The sequence below is a fragment of the Lathyrus oleraceus genome, chromosome 2, assembly GCF_024323335.1.
Source record: "Lathyrus oleraceus cultivar Zhongwan6 chromosome 2, CAAS_Psat_ZW6_1.0, whole genome shotgun sequence".
NCBI lineage: Eukaryota > Viridiplantae > Streptophyta > Magnoliopsida > Fabales > Fabaceae > Lathyrus > Lathyrus oleraceus.
Genome location: NC_066580.1, coordinates 256441206 through 256455810, shown reverse-complemented (window position 1 = coordinate 256455810; position 14605 = coordinate 256441206). Strand labels below are relative to the sequence as shown.

At 35.6% G+C, this 14605-nt stretch overlaps 1 long non-coding RNA gene across 1 annotated transcript; it reads right to left on the bottom strand.

The window, feature by feature from the left end:
* Window positions 1–1522: 1522 nt before the first annotated feature.
* Window positions 1523–3867, bottom strand: LOC127119064 (uncharacterized). Its single transcript, XR_007802583.1, has 2 exons — window positions 3100–3867; window positions 1523–1840 (listed from the first exon to the last, which is right to left on the bottom strand). It is a non-coding gene; the product is annotated as an uncharacterized LOC127119064 (long non-coding RNA).
* Window positions 3868–14605: the final 10738 nt, after the last annotated feature.

Sequence of the window (14605 nt, the reverse complement as noted above, 5' to 3'; positions counted from 1 at the left end):
GGTCCCTTAAATAGTCTCAAAAACCATCATACAAGGCTCTTTCTCGCTACTACGAGCAATCCCTCACTACCGAAATTATAATACACCTACTAAGGCCTACGAGTCTCCCTGCCCTTGTGAGGGAAACACGCACACCCTGTACTTTTTGACCAGTACATTGGTGCCCACCGTGAGGCCCGATAAAACTAACCTGGGCCACTCCTTCTCTTATCACCATCATCTCTACCGTTGTTTCTCTTCACTCCTACACCTAGCCACTTTTAACCATGGTTTCTAGGAGAGCTTTCTCATCTAGGCCAAAAGGCACCAGCAGTAAAGATTATGTTGATGCCATGGCGGAGATGCATGCTGCCATTTGTCATACCCCAAAGTTTTTCGTTTCCTTTTCATCATTCCATTTAATATTTGACTTAGGAAATCATTTGTATTAACTCATACCTCATTCATATGCATCATTCAACCAAAATGTTGATCACTATAGATTCAAAGCTCTTGGGTTGCAAACTAGGGTTTGTGTGCATGTCAAACATTCAAAGGCATGGCATTTACTATTTATTTGAGCATAGGAGATGTAAAACCCTAATTTCATGGTCTATTAAAGCATGGGCTCAACAACACTTCATCATGGCACTCTTGAAAGAACTCAAACCCTAGTTTCTTGATGTTATGGTTATGGGACTTTGTGAATACTCTTTGGATCTTGTCTTGGATGTCTAAACCTAACTGAGGGCTCATACATTGAATACTTGCTTGTGAAGCATCTTGGTTAATTCAAAGTCCTTGTTTGGGGGGTATGCCTCATTGAAACCCGAATCTCTTGATCTAGGGCACATATATTCAAGAGACTTCATTATGGCATTCCTCAGGGCATCAAAAACCTCATATGGTCTCATTTTCATTGAAGGGCCTCCAAACCCTAGTTTCATCTAATCTCTTGTTCATAGGTCATTCATGTTTGATTACTTAGTTTTCCTTCCATTCATTTGTGTTTGAGCCCATTGGTCCTAGCTCAAGTCTTGGGTACCACAACATCCATGTTTGCTTCCAGAAAATCACATTTTATTTGGTCATTTCAAGTGCCTAGTCTATGCCTTTCTTGGTTTCACCTGGTCAAATGTTATTCATGTCCATTTCATACCATTGTCATGCCATTGGTGCTTGGTCCATGAATCATTGGTTAGGTCATAATTCATTGTACATTTTTGTCCTTGCTAAGATATTGGGTTCATGCTCATCATTATCCATTCAATTTAATTTGATTCATGTTAATGGTTCAATCAAGTCATAGCCTTGTTCATCAGTCATGTTCAATCCATTCTTAAGTCATTTACAGTTCATGCCCAAGTCATGGTCTTAAGCTTGTTCGTATGATATTCATTGTAGTTCATCAAATCATCCATTTCATCCCACTTCATGTTCATATTCAATGACTCATAATGTTCAAGTTCCATACAAGTTCCAAGTCATGGTCAAATCTAAATTCCATACAAGTTTCAAGTATCATGTTCATGTGCAAAACAAATTCAAGATTCAAAACCTATTCAATTTCATTCAAATGCATCAAACCCATTCATTCCATCATCATAAATGTCTCATTACATACCAAAAAAAATGAAAAAAATACATGTTGACCAAATGTTGGCTTTGGTCAACAGTTGACTTTTTTGTCAACTTTAACCAAAGTCAACTAAATTTTTTTTTCCATCCTAAACCACTACATTTTCCATCCTAGTTCTAACCCTATTCTCTAGGTTCATATTGATCTTGATTTGGCTATTTTTACATGGAATCTTCAAAGGAAAATTTGACCATTTGTGTCCAACAACCATGAAACCATGACCTACAAAAACAAGGCAAAGCATGAGATACAATCACAAACCACAATACACATGCTATAAACACATGCCATGATAGTCAAAGTAAGACCTACATGAGAAAATACCAAGGCAATAAATTAAGAAGTAAGTAAAAAACAATGCACATGAACCTAGCTGCAATGCAAGCATGAATTAAAATGGAACCATGTTGAACATTCCATCGTGCATAAAGGTCAGAAAGTAACACACGGGGTCATACTTGCAGAACATAAAGTAAGACACTCGCATCTTCAAGCCTAACCAACCTAACATATGCAATTCAGTAAACTGACCAAGACATTGGCCCTGCAACAATAAACATGAACCAACATTTGCATTTCAAACTTCACCTCATAACATTTAACTTTTTGATTCAATTTCTACAAACTGAAGTTAACAAGGGTCATGCAAGATTCATTGATACAAATAACATGTATTATTAACATGTCATAATAGTTCAAAGTAACAACCTGGGCATTGTCAACCAAGTTTTTACCTCAGAATGTACATAATATGCTTTCAGTGCTTATTTGACCCTATTAGAACTTAAGCTCATAATACAACATACATTTGAGTATTCATTTCAGTTTCCATGCATGCAACTTCAGCAACTCATAACTTTTAAATCTCCACTGACCCTAAACATGTTCACTGCATAATTTATTTTCATAACAAACACTAACACAAATGATTCTAGTTTAGTTCATTACCTTTTAACAAAGACTCTAACTGTAAACTTAGCATTATCATGACTAACTCTTTCAACTATTTCCATAACATCTTTATCCTAATTCATTTTAAGATCTAATTGTTTCCAACTTCATTCTAACAGAAACCTAACCTAGTCTACTAAATCTAACTGATTTTTTTCCTAACTGAACTAAGTTACCTAACTGAACTTACAATGCCAACAAGATTTCGGCTAACTCTAACGTCTAAACGTATCACATCTAACTATTTCATTAACAAATTAACCATGATTAATGGTTTAATAGAACAAACCACTTTTAATAGAAATATCAACCAACCATAACCTCAATAACAGAAGTCTTCATTTCCAACTAACTATTAATCTTCATGTGAGTTTCAACTTCATTTTACCACTAACATGTTACTAACCATTAACTGAATGTAAATGGAGCTAACACATTTTCTCTCATTTCTAACAGACTGAAATTTACATTGCATTTCATGATGAGTTTTATCTAAAATTCTAACAACTTTGAAGTTCTATAAAGCCTACCTCATTGTGTTTCAAAGGAGGATCACATCAACACCTCTCAGAACCACTCTTCTCATCACTCTACATAACCTCAATCCCTCACTCAGAGCTTGTTGTCCATAGCCATTGAAGCTTCAACATCGAAGCTTCAATTTGCTTGAGCTAAACCATCATAATCTCACTTCCTTCTCACTTAGTCCATCCCTCAGAATCAATAGGAAGAAAGAGAAGAGGTTATTCAGAAGAAGAAGGAAGAAGGAGAAGATCGAAGAGATTCGATCAATAGTGCAGAGAAGATTACCTAAAGTTCTGGCATGTCGCTCCGATAAGTCCTTAAAGCAATCTTCATCATTTTGCTTCTTTTGAATTATCGTGATGAAAAGCGCGATGAGGTGGATCGAAGCCTAAACATCCATGGCTCTGATTCCACATATCTACCGTTTAATTGCAATCCCTAGCTCTAGGGTTCTTAGATATAATTGTGGATTTCGAAGCGTGAGATGTAAATTGAAGACAAGGGAGGGGGAATTATGGTTGAGGATGAAACAAAGTTTTTGATTATGTGATTAAAGTGGTGGTTTGGTCTCCTCCGCCTCCGAAGGCGATTCCTGATGCGGCGGAGGGAAGGTTTTCAGATGGAGGTAATTTTTTTAGTTCAAACGCGCATGGGCAACATGGAAGGCAGAGGTCTTCTTGCACATGCTTTTTTTCCACTTCCATTTGTTTGTCAGCTTTGGTCATGGCTCAATGGGTTGCCTTGGTCTTATTCTGTTTTGGCCTAAAATGTAAGCTATCCACACTCCCCTATATGACACACCCCTGTGTTCCATTGATGAGTGGCTTTAAGCCTTCATTTAGGCCCAGACACATTTTTTCTTGTGTACCCGGTACAGGGCCTCTACACCCCCTTGCTGGCCCATTTTCTTTTTATTGTTTGTTAATCTTTTTTTTACTATTTGTTTTTCTTCGATTAGTCCTATTAATTAGGTTAATTAGAGTAATAATTAGGATTAACAGTTAGATTTTAGAAGTTAATTAGGAGTTAATTATTAATTGGAATTAATTGTTTTGATTATAAATAATTAGGATGATTAATTTTTAATTAGAATTAATCCTAGTTATATTTCTCTAATTGTTTTCCATACGATTTGATAATTCTCACCCTAGGATTTATTAGTAAAAATCATGTTCCCTTAGGATTAGGAATTCACTTAGAATAATTGATCTTTTAATCATTAATTTTCATGTGATATTTTGTGACTGATGATTAATGTGACCTTAATTGTGGCATGATCCCTTAGTTAGGATTTTGTGCATATGACTAACCTTTAGAGTAGGTTGTACATAATTAACTGTCAATTCCAATCCTTTGATTTAAGTTGATTAAAAGAAATTTTGTAAAGCTGTGGAGCTCAAGGCCTCAAGTCCAGACATTCATGAAAGACATCCTAGACAAATCAAGTAGTGGATTATACAAGGCATATCAAAGGTGTTTCTTCAAGAGCTTGTCACTTAAAATCAAAATTGTGTGCCATGAGCCTTAATAAATAGGGAATGAATGAGAGTGGAGAATTCCATTAACACATTCTGAATATCTTTGGGTACGGGACGAATGACCCAGTTGCTCATTGTATTCACCTCTATTCATAGACTTTAGCATAATTTAAATCATGTGATTGTCAAGTCTCTCCCTTCGCAAAGCAATAGTGTAACAATCAGAGGTCTCCATCAACGACTTACCAATCATAATTCAAGTTGTATGCCATGAGCCTTAAGTAACAAAGAATGATGAGAGTGAAGAATTCATATCCTTCATAGGGTATCCTTGGGTACAGGACGAATGACCAAGTTGCTCAAGGTATTAGCCTTTGTTCATAGACTTTAGTGCAATTCAAATTAAATGATTGATAAGATCTTCATCATCATAAGGAGCAGCAAGGATTCTTCTTCAACAACTTGCAAGCTATGATGAGAATCACATGCCACGAGCCTTAAGTAGTAAATAATGAAAGAGAGTGGACAATTCCATTAATTCATTCTGAATATCTTTGGGTACGGGACGAACGACCCAATTTCTCATCGTATTCACCTTTACTCGTAGACTTTAGTGTGGTTCATACCCAGTGACTGCCAAGTCTTATTCATATCATTTCTCTTGCCTCAGTCTATTACTGTCAGCCATAGTAGGTTGAACTACGAAAGCTCTAACTTTCTTATTTCACGGTGAGAATACGTAGGCACGAGGATTTAGATTCTCCGTGAGCTACCTTATTTATTAATCCTACCGCATTTATCATTTCTTCACTCATCAATCAATACCATATTTTTTAGATCAAATATCACTTTTCCTTGGATTCCATGCACATCCTTTTAGGCAATATAGTGGTAGTCCACCCTGTGAACCAAGAGATGTTTGGCTATGAAACCAAATACTTCATTCCTTCTTTTTTGGATAAGACGCTTGTTTACTCTTCGATTCGGATATTACTCCTTCATGGATCCAATATACCATTCTTCTTTGGTTTCAAATTGTTTTTTCCCTACAGTGATGTATTATTCCCTGTACTAAACAACACTACAGTTAACCCTTGATGTTGTGTTTGTCTTATCAGTCCTTGTTTCTTAGGAAAACACCTCTTTTTTTCCACCATTCTATTCGTACAAGTTACATTGTTCATCACTGTAGTTAACCCTTAAAGTTGTGGTTATCTTGTCAGTCCTAGTTGCTTAGGCAAACACTTTTGTGTTTCCACTATTCTGTTGGTACATGTCATACTATTCACCACTGTCAATCTGTATCCTTTATTATCGTGGTTCAAAGAACTACGAATGCTCTGACTTTCTCATTGCACGATGAGAATACATAGGCACAAGGCTTCAAAGCCTTGGCGAGCACAATCCTAATTATGCCTTCCGCCTTAGGGCACCAATCATATCCTTCACGAACCATCATCTAACTTCAATCATTGAACCATTGACTCCATGTGATATACTGTTAACTTTAAGCCAAATACACTATCCGTTTGAGATCTATCTTATGTCATCTTGTGAACCAAGAGTTGTCTATGCTACGAAACCAAACACTTAATTATCTTCTTTTCGGCGATACCATATATAGTGGTGTACGCTCCAGCTACCCACATATTGGTTAACGCGAGTTTTACGCATGGGTTCAGTTTTCATACCTTTTTGGAGTTCAAATCATTTAATCCTTTGGTTTAGACCACATTTGTTATCACAACTTCTTTTCACCTCCCACCATTAGTTCTATGAACTACGAAGCTCTGAATTCCTTATTGCACTATAAGGATACGTAGGCATGAATGCCCTAATCCTGTCCAAGCATTTTATCTATTTCTTTCCCGTCTCTTTATTATTTCGTGAGTAACCTTAGATATAACACACGTTCGAGAAAGAATAATCAAAGAGGTTCCTATTGAGTACAACTGATGTTAGGGGTGCTAATACCTTCCCATTGCATAATCGATTTCCTTACCTTGTTTCTCTTTCCCCTGGTTTTATCGATGTTTCCCTTTCCTTAGGGAATAAATAAATTTCGATGGTGACACTGTTGTATGTTTGAAAGTGGGATGCGTTCGGGTATATTTCTGCTAGCTTCAGTTAGCGACTCTTCTGGGGACACTCTTCTACTTGGAGTATTTCCTAGTCGCTAAAAGGAGTCGAGCCTAGTTTTGTCTGCTTCTCGGCTTGTTTTAGGTGTTTATCTTTATGTTTTAATAACTTTAGAGCATAGTCCATACCTATGAGAGGGATATAGGTTTTTCTTGCAGGAAATCATAGCTCTACATACCCTAGTTCTCATATTGCATCAAATCTTTGAACTTATAACAAACAACATAAACAGATTATCCAGAATGTATCAGAGCTTTGAATCTATGTGATGCATATCATACCATCATACATTATCATTACATCATAATAAAATTATGCTTATGCATTTTTCCAGGAATCCAAGAGCCAAGTTTGTTGATTGAGTACTTAAGATAAAGCATGACTTCTAAAAGAAGAGGCATTCATAGTTACAAGCTCGTGGAACCACAGTTGAAAGTTTTGAAAAGACTAGGGGAACGTATGATTCTTGAGAATAAATAAGAGTTCAAGAAGTCTTATGGAAACCTCCTAGGAATTCTGAATACTGAAGTCAACACCACAGTTGTGCACACTCTTGTGCAATTTTATGATCCTCCCTGAGATATTTTACCTTTCAGGATTATCAGTTAGCACCTACTTTGGAAGAATACTCTCGTATTTTTGGTATTGGGATTAAGAATCGAGTTCCTTATGTCTGCACTAAAGAGCTCCCTAAGTCTCATATCCTTGATGAAGCCTTTCACCTGGAGAAGAAGGAAGTAGAACTGAATATTAAGATTAAGGGTGGAATCCATGGTTTTACCTTGAAGTTTCTGGTAGATAAGGCCACTACTTTTGACAATGCTAAAAGCTGGATGGCTTTCAACGTCATTCTAGATTTACTTATCTATGGGATCGTATTATTTCCGAATATTGAAGACTTTATGGATCTGGCTACTATCCATATTTTCCTGACCAAGAATTTTGTTTCTACTATTCTTTAATACTTACTACTTTATCCAGGTAAGGACTCAGAAGAAGAAAGGAACCATCGTATGATGTATCCCTTTGATGTATAGATGCTTTATTTCGCATCTACCTAGTAAAGGTCCTTTCATCGAGAATAAAGACAATTTGAACTGGTCCCAAAGGATCATGTCCTTGAATGTTGAATATATTTCCTGGTACTCTAGAAGCTACGATAATGTCAAACTCATCCTCAAATATGGCGACTTCCCTAATGTACCTCTTCTTAGTACATAATATGGAATCAAATATAATCAGAGATTGGCACTATGTCAGTTGGGATACCCTAAGATGGACAAAACTGATTCCAAGCCTGTGGAAGATTTTGTCTTGTACGAAGGGGTCGAGAATCCAGAGTTACTAAAGAAGATTATCAAGGCTTCGGGATGTAGCGGTAAATTCATGACCATTGAGATATTGGTTAACTCAACGTCAATAAAACCATAGTCGCCACCGCGCTTTTACTATTTCTAAAGGAAAAGAGAAAAAGTACGAACGAAACCCAAAGATAAAAAGTTTACAAATCAAAACTAATAAAATGTTAGAGATTACAGGTAAGGGGGTTGGTTAAACAAAGGGAAGGTATTAGCATCCAAAGTGTCCTAGGTACTCCCAGGGAGCCCTTTTTTGTGTGCATATGTATTTTTGTACAAAAGATGTTTGCAATAAATAGAGTGGAGAGATGAGAAAAGAATTCATTAATTATGTTTTTGTGTTTGACAAGACCTTCGGTCTTATGCCTACGCACCAACATAAAAATGAGGGATCAAAACCTCGTAGTTCGTGGTAAAAATTTCAAAGATTGGTGGATTAATTCTTAACAAAAGCTTAATGATATTTTGTTATCAATGGGAGAATACTCAACCAAACAACCACCGATAATGAGTGCTTTACAAAATTTAAGAAGGAGGGATCCAACTTGGATTCAATCAACAAGTATGTCACTAACCCCTAATAAATGGAAAGACTTGCAATCAATATATCATGGCATGGGAGAATTATATCTCAACCAAAGATAACTTAAATCTAAATGCTCTCTTTTGAAAAGTTTAAAATAAAAAGGCATAAAATGGCCAAAAGGATTAGATGCGGTTGTAATTCTTTTTGTATTTTTTGAAATTAAGGTCAATATGATTAAGTTCATTTATAAGTTTGATTAAGAAAATATTTTGAAAATCAATGGCATAAGACAAAAAAATTCAACTCATTAAAACAAGTCTAAGTTGAAAACACAAACAAAGAAAGTTTTTGAAAATGAGGGAGAGATTTTGAAATTAAAGAAGGAGAAGAGGAGATGAAGGGACTATCCTAGACAATATTTAAAAGTTTAGATTTGAAAAGATCGAACCAATGGGAAGCATCCACAAGACAATAATGTCTGATAGAAACCCATATCCTTTGGATTGTTAAGCAAGCAACAAGCATAATCATCCAAGAAATTAATGAGAAGACCAAATGGTATCAAATAAATATAACCAAACATCCAAGAAAGCACTCGAAAGCAAGCAGTCTTCAATGTCTTTTAGATGTATCAGATGAAATATCCCTTAAAACATACTCAAAGAGAAACATCAGATGATATCAATATGATCAAAATAACAAATCAGACAAAGAGAGAGTGAGTATAACAGATAAATCAAAGGATTCTCTCAAGGCTTGTATTAGATGAATGACATTGGCTAGGAAACAAATTAATGGCATTGGCCAAGTTCTTCCATAGCTCAAGGATGTTGCATACTCTAAGTCCAAAAGGTCAACTTAAGTCTCAGACAGAGGTCCAACAGTCCACCAATTTTTTTTAGGGTTTTTTTTGTTATTAATTATTTTAAGGTCCTAAGACCATAAAACAAACAAAGTCACAAACACAAAGATATATCACAAGCACAAATACAATGGCTCAAGTGACAAAAGTGAAAATGACTGAAACATAAATAACTTGCATGAATGTAAATGACAATGAATGATAAAGTGCAAGAATTTAAATTGCATTAAGGTAAATGGCATTAAAAATAAAGTCAATTAAAGGAAATTTTAGTGAATGTTAGTGGAAGAAGAAATTATTCAAGTCATTTTTTGGAGAATACTCAACCATTCACTCATAAGCATGGAGATATGAACCTAGACAACATTCATGAGAAGGGCTCCAACTTCGATGAAATCAATAAGTATGCCACTAACTCTCATAAATGGAAAATAAATAAAATCTTCACACAATACCATGAGGAATGGGAGACTTACAATCTCACTTAAAAAATGCTATTGCTTTCGGGACAAATTTAGCTCTATGTTAAGCAATCGTAATTGGACTTATGTAGAAGTCACAACTATCTGAGATCGGGCATTAATGATATCGGTGTTAATGCATGCTAGAGATAAGGTATAAAGAACCAAGATCCTAAAGCATACCAAACACAAAAATAAAATGGGACGTACCTATCTCAATCAAACCCATCTTGATTCATCTGACACAAGGTCATTGATGAATCAGCTGATATTTTGATCCTATGAGAAGTCACTGGCCATGGATAGATTGGGAAGAAATTAGATGAATATGAAGAGATGAAGTTAAAGAGAATCCCAAATTGATCAAGGGATGAGCCTCACTTGATCAATACTATCCATTCATCTTGAAGGATGAATTTCAAACTTCATCAACACCTAAATCCAATAGTATTGATCAAGTTGAAGTCCAATTCAACCAATATCAAGGCCAAACAGAAGTTGAGTCAACACAAATTAAATCAACTAGCTCAACACAATTTTTAAAATAATTAAACAAATTAAATTCATATTTTAAATGAATAAAAATAATTTTTAAAAGGGGAAAAACCTAAAATCTCTTCAAATCACCAAAGAAATTGCCAAGGGATTTATCATAGGTCAAATAAGGTCAAAGGACCATTGACTAATTTTTTTGGGAATTTTTGAAAGTTAGAAGTATTTAAAATCAATTAAAAACAAGTCAAAAATCACAAAATTCACTAAAAATATCAAACTTAATCCAAAAAATAATTTTAATTCAGAAAATGGAAGAGGAAATCATTTGTGAAATATTGGTGAAAGTCCCATATTATTTTGATTAAAATTGAATTTATAGTGAATTAAATGAGAAAATGGTATTTTAAAAATTAAAATAGAAAAATAAATAAATAAATAAAACAAGGGCCATCAAATCTCCCTGATTAATTAAGGTGGCAAATCTAATGGCCACGTGTTTATGTCCACCATAGACCAAAGTAAATGCGCAAGTACCAATGGTAATCAGGATGGATGGCTCAGATTAGAACGTGGACCAAGGATCAGATGGCCTAGACAATGCCAGCACACCACCGGAGCCCTAGCTCCATTCATCTTCTCCGGCCATGTCATCAGACTGGTCAGGACCAAAGCATCACCAAAATTAATGGATCATATACTATTTTTAAGAGATAATCATAAGGATCTCGAATATGACCTCCAATTTCTCCAACTCTCACTCTATAAAAAGATATGTGGAGTTAAAAATTGAGGTTTCCTAACTGAGTTGCTTCGATTAATCCTCAAAGCAACTCAATCTTATTGCCTATATTGGTAGGACTTCAGCCAAGCAAAAATCAAGCAAAAAGGTTGAGAAATGAGTGAGAATCGAAGAAGGAAAGTTTGAGAAATTTCACCTTTGGGTGATGAATTTTGAGCTAGATCTCGATGCAATTACACTTGGCCTTCCTTCCTCTTGCTTGTAGGAGATGATTGAGATGAAAAAGGATGTGAACCCTTAGACAAACATAATTTGAACTAAAAACTAGATTTCAAATAAATCTTCAAGTTGTTCTTTCAATGGAGGTTATGGGGTTGTTGGGCAGAGCTTGGGCAATGTTCTCCTCCAATTCTGATGCAATGGTAACATATTTAAAGGCTCATGAATTCATCTCCACACCATTTGAAAATTTGGCCAAAAATAGCAAGTTGTATGCATGGGTGCATGGGCATGTGCTTAGGCCCAAATGATGATTGCGATAAGTCTAAATTCATGCACAATTGATGCTGAGATCATAACATGGAAACATGCAAAGAAGTTTAACATTTGAGTGCAAAAGTTGCAAAATTGGGATATGCAAAGGAACCATGTGAAAGTCCATCAATTTTGATACAAATGCAATGATTTTGGACTATTTGGAAAGATACCATTAAGGAGAACAACTTTTATGTTGGGGCTTTTTCCATTTAAAGCTTGGATCATGATGAATTATGTCCTTCAAGTTGTAGGAATCAAACATACTTGAAAATTTTCTAAGTTAAAAGTCAAATGACACCTTTTTCCACCTTGAATAAATTTTTCTATGAGCTTCAAATGACTTTGGTTCCTTCTTCAAAGTTGTATCAATTTCAATTATCTTCAATTTGGTTACAAATTTGACACCATTTGGACCTTGCATGATAGAGTTATGGATTTTAGAAGTTGAGGAAAATTGCTTGTTCAATGATGATGACCCAAATGGACCTATAATGTTTCCTCATGGCACAGGACCTTGAAAGTGGAATTTTATCTTTATCAAAGAAAAAAATTTGAAGAAGACATCTTTAATTTAATCATTCAACTCATATTATCTTCATATCATAAAAATTGAGGAACTTAATATTCATGGAAGTTGACCCTCTATCTAGGGCACAAACAAAATGACCTATAAGCTTTCACCATAAAAAATGACTCTACAAGCAAAATTAGATCATGATTCCAACATTAAAGTTGTTTGTAATGTCATAAAGAGTAACGTTTCTCTTGGAATCATTTTCATTTGAGAAAAAGTTTAGGAGATAGGGTATAGGGAACCCTAGATTTGACCAGTTGACTTTTCTAGTCAACCTCCTTGGACCAACTTGCAAACTTGAAGTTACTTTGATCTTGGAAGATCATGTAGGATTATATATGCTTATGATGAAGTATAATGGGGTATACTTTGATATCTTTGACCAAATGTTGAAGAAACTTGTTGAAGAAAGCACGCAAGATAGCCAGATAAATTAGGGATTCCTTGACAAACAAGCTTCAAACTCTTGATGAATTCTTGATCAAAATGACAAATAAATAACATGGGGATCCATATATGATGATTTGAACCAATGTATACCTTTTATAATTGGATGTCTTGCATTGAGGGTATCAAACCCTAGTTGTGATCTTGAAGAGGCACAGGTGGATGCACGCACTTCCTACAAAAGAAATAAAACTACACTAGATATATTTTTGGATTTTGGTTAGTAAAACAAAGAAAATAAAGTATGATACAATCACAAATTCTTGGTGATCTCTCCTAATGCAACCTAATGAATGATAGGTGAGGAGGATACCAAGGTGTGATCCCAATGCTAATGCCATGTTAATGAGATGGCATGAAGGATCTTAGGGGTCAAAATTGGGGTCTTACAACTTCCCCTATTTAAGGTTATTCTATCTGGGGATGTGAAGGTTAAAATATTCATATCAACACGGTAAAATGGACTTAAATAACAACACCAAGAAACAAATTTTGGTCCCTAAGAGACCTCATGATGAATATGATATGAATGCAAAAATAATATTTGTGGGTGTCATACGGTGAACTGACTTGGGGTGTTTTGCTTTTTATCGCAATGTCGCGGATAGCAAGAGTCGCCACCGACTTTTCTTTTATCCAATAAGGAAAGGTGGAAAAGAACAGGAAAGACCTCAATAGATTTTGGGTTCGGGAGGTACATTATACAAAGGGAAGGTGTTAGCACCCTTTGTATCCATGGTTATCCATGGGCTCTTAATTACTGGATCACTTATATTTTTGTCTGAAAAAGTGTTGGTGAATTATTTAAAAAATGTTTGAAAAAAAAGAGTTTAACTTTGTAATGATTCTCGTATGAATGTATACAAAGTGGTTATCTCGTTTAGTTTGGAAAATGATTTAGAAAAATATAACTTGGTAATGATTCTAGTATGAATGTATACCAAGTGGTGATTTTCTAGGATTTGCAAAGTGTGAGGGGTGGAAAATGTTTTAGGTTATGATCCAGTAATTGAGAGTTATACCTTCCTGAGGTCGTTATGGGCATTTCCTATCCTTATGAGGGTAAAACTGTCCTTACTATTGAGAAGTAAGTAATCTTACCCTTTGGATGTTTAAGGGTCACCGTAGGGTCATCGATAGGTCATTGAAGGCAACAGTTGTAAGGATACCTTAGCATTCGAAGGGACTATCATCATTTAACCGTAGGCTACACCGAAGGGTCATCGAGGGACAAAATCATATATTCGAAGGCAACATCCGAGGGACTATGATTTATTTTAAAGGGACATGATGATTTAATCGAAGGGCCATTGCTAAGTGTATCCCCACATTCGCGGGACATGACCGTTATACCGTAATACCGTAAGGCAGCGAAGAGAGGTCCAAGATCACTTATTTAAAGGTCATATTTTAAAGTCAATTAAGTAATTAAGTCCATACTAAAATCAATACATTAAAATTAATACATTAAAATTAAGACATTAAAATTAACACATTAAAATTAATTAGGCCACTTAGGGTGAGTCTCCACAAGGGTATCCCACAAATGAAGTGGAAGACCTAACGACAACCTTTTCCTGGGACATATGAACCTTTGCAAAATTCAGCAAACGGGTTAGAATACCAAATCGGGGTGTAATCGAAGATTACACCGCAAAAAGAAAATACAGCAGCATGAATGTCAGGCAAAACAGTGCATAATTAACATAGAATAGATCAGGTTACGCATAGAACATAACAAATATCAATGGCTGTCCCGTTCGCCTCTGCCTCGCCTAGCGAAGGCCTAGCGAACACTCGCTACATGCTCGCTTAGCGATGTGCTAGCGAGCGGCTGCGGGTTTTGAATTTCAGAACAATATGACTTCAATCCTGCGGCATGGCTTATGGCATTC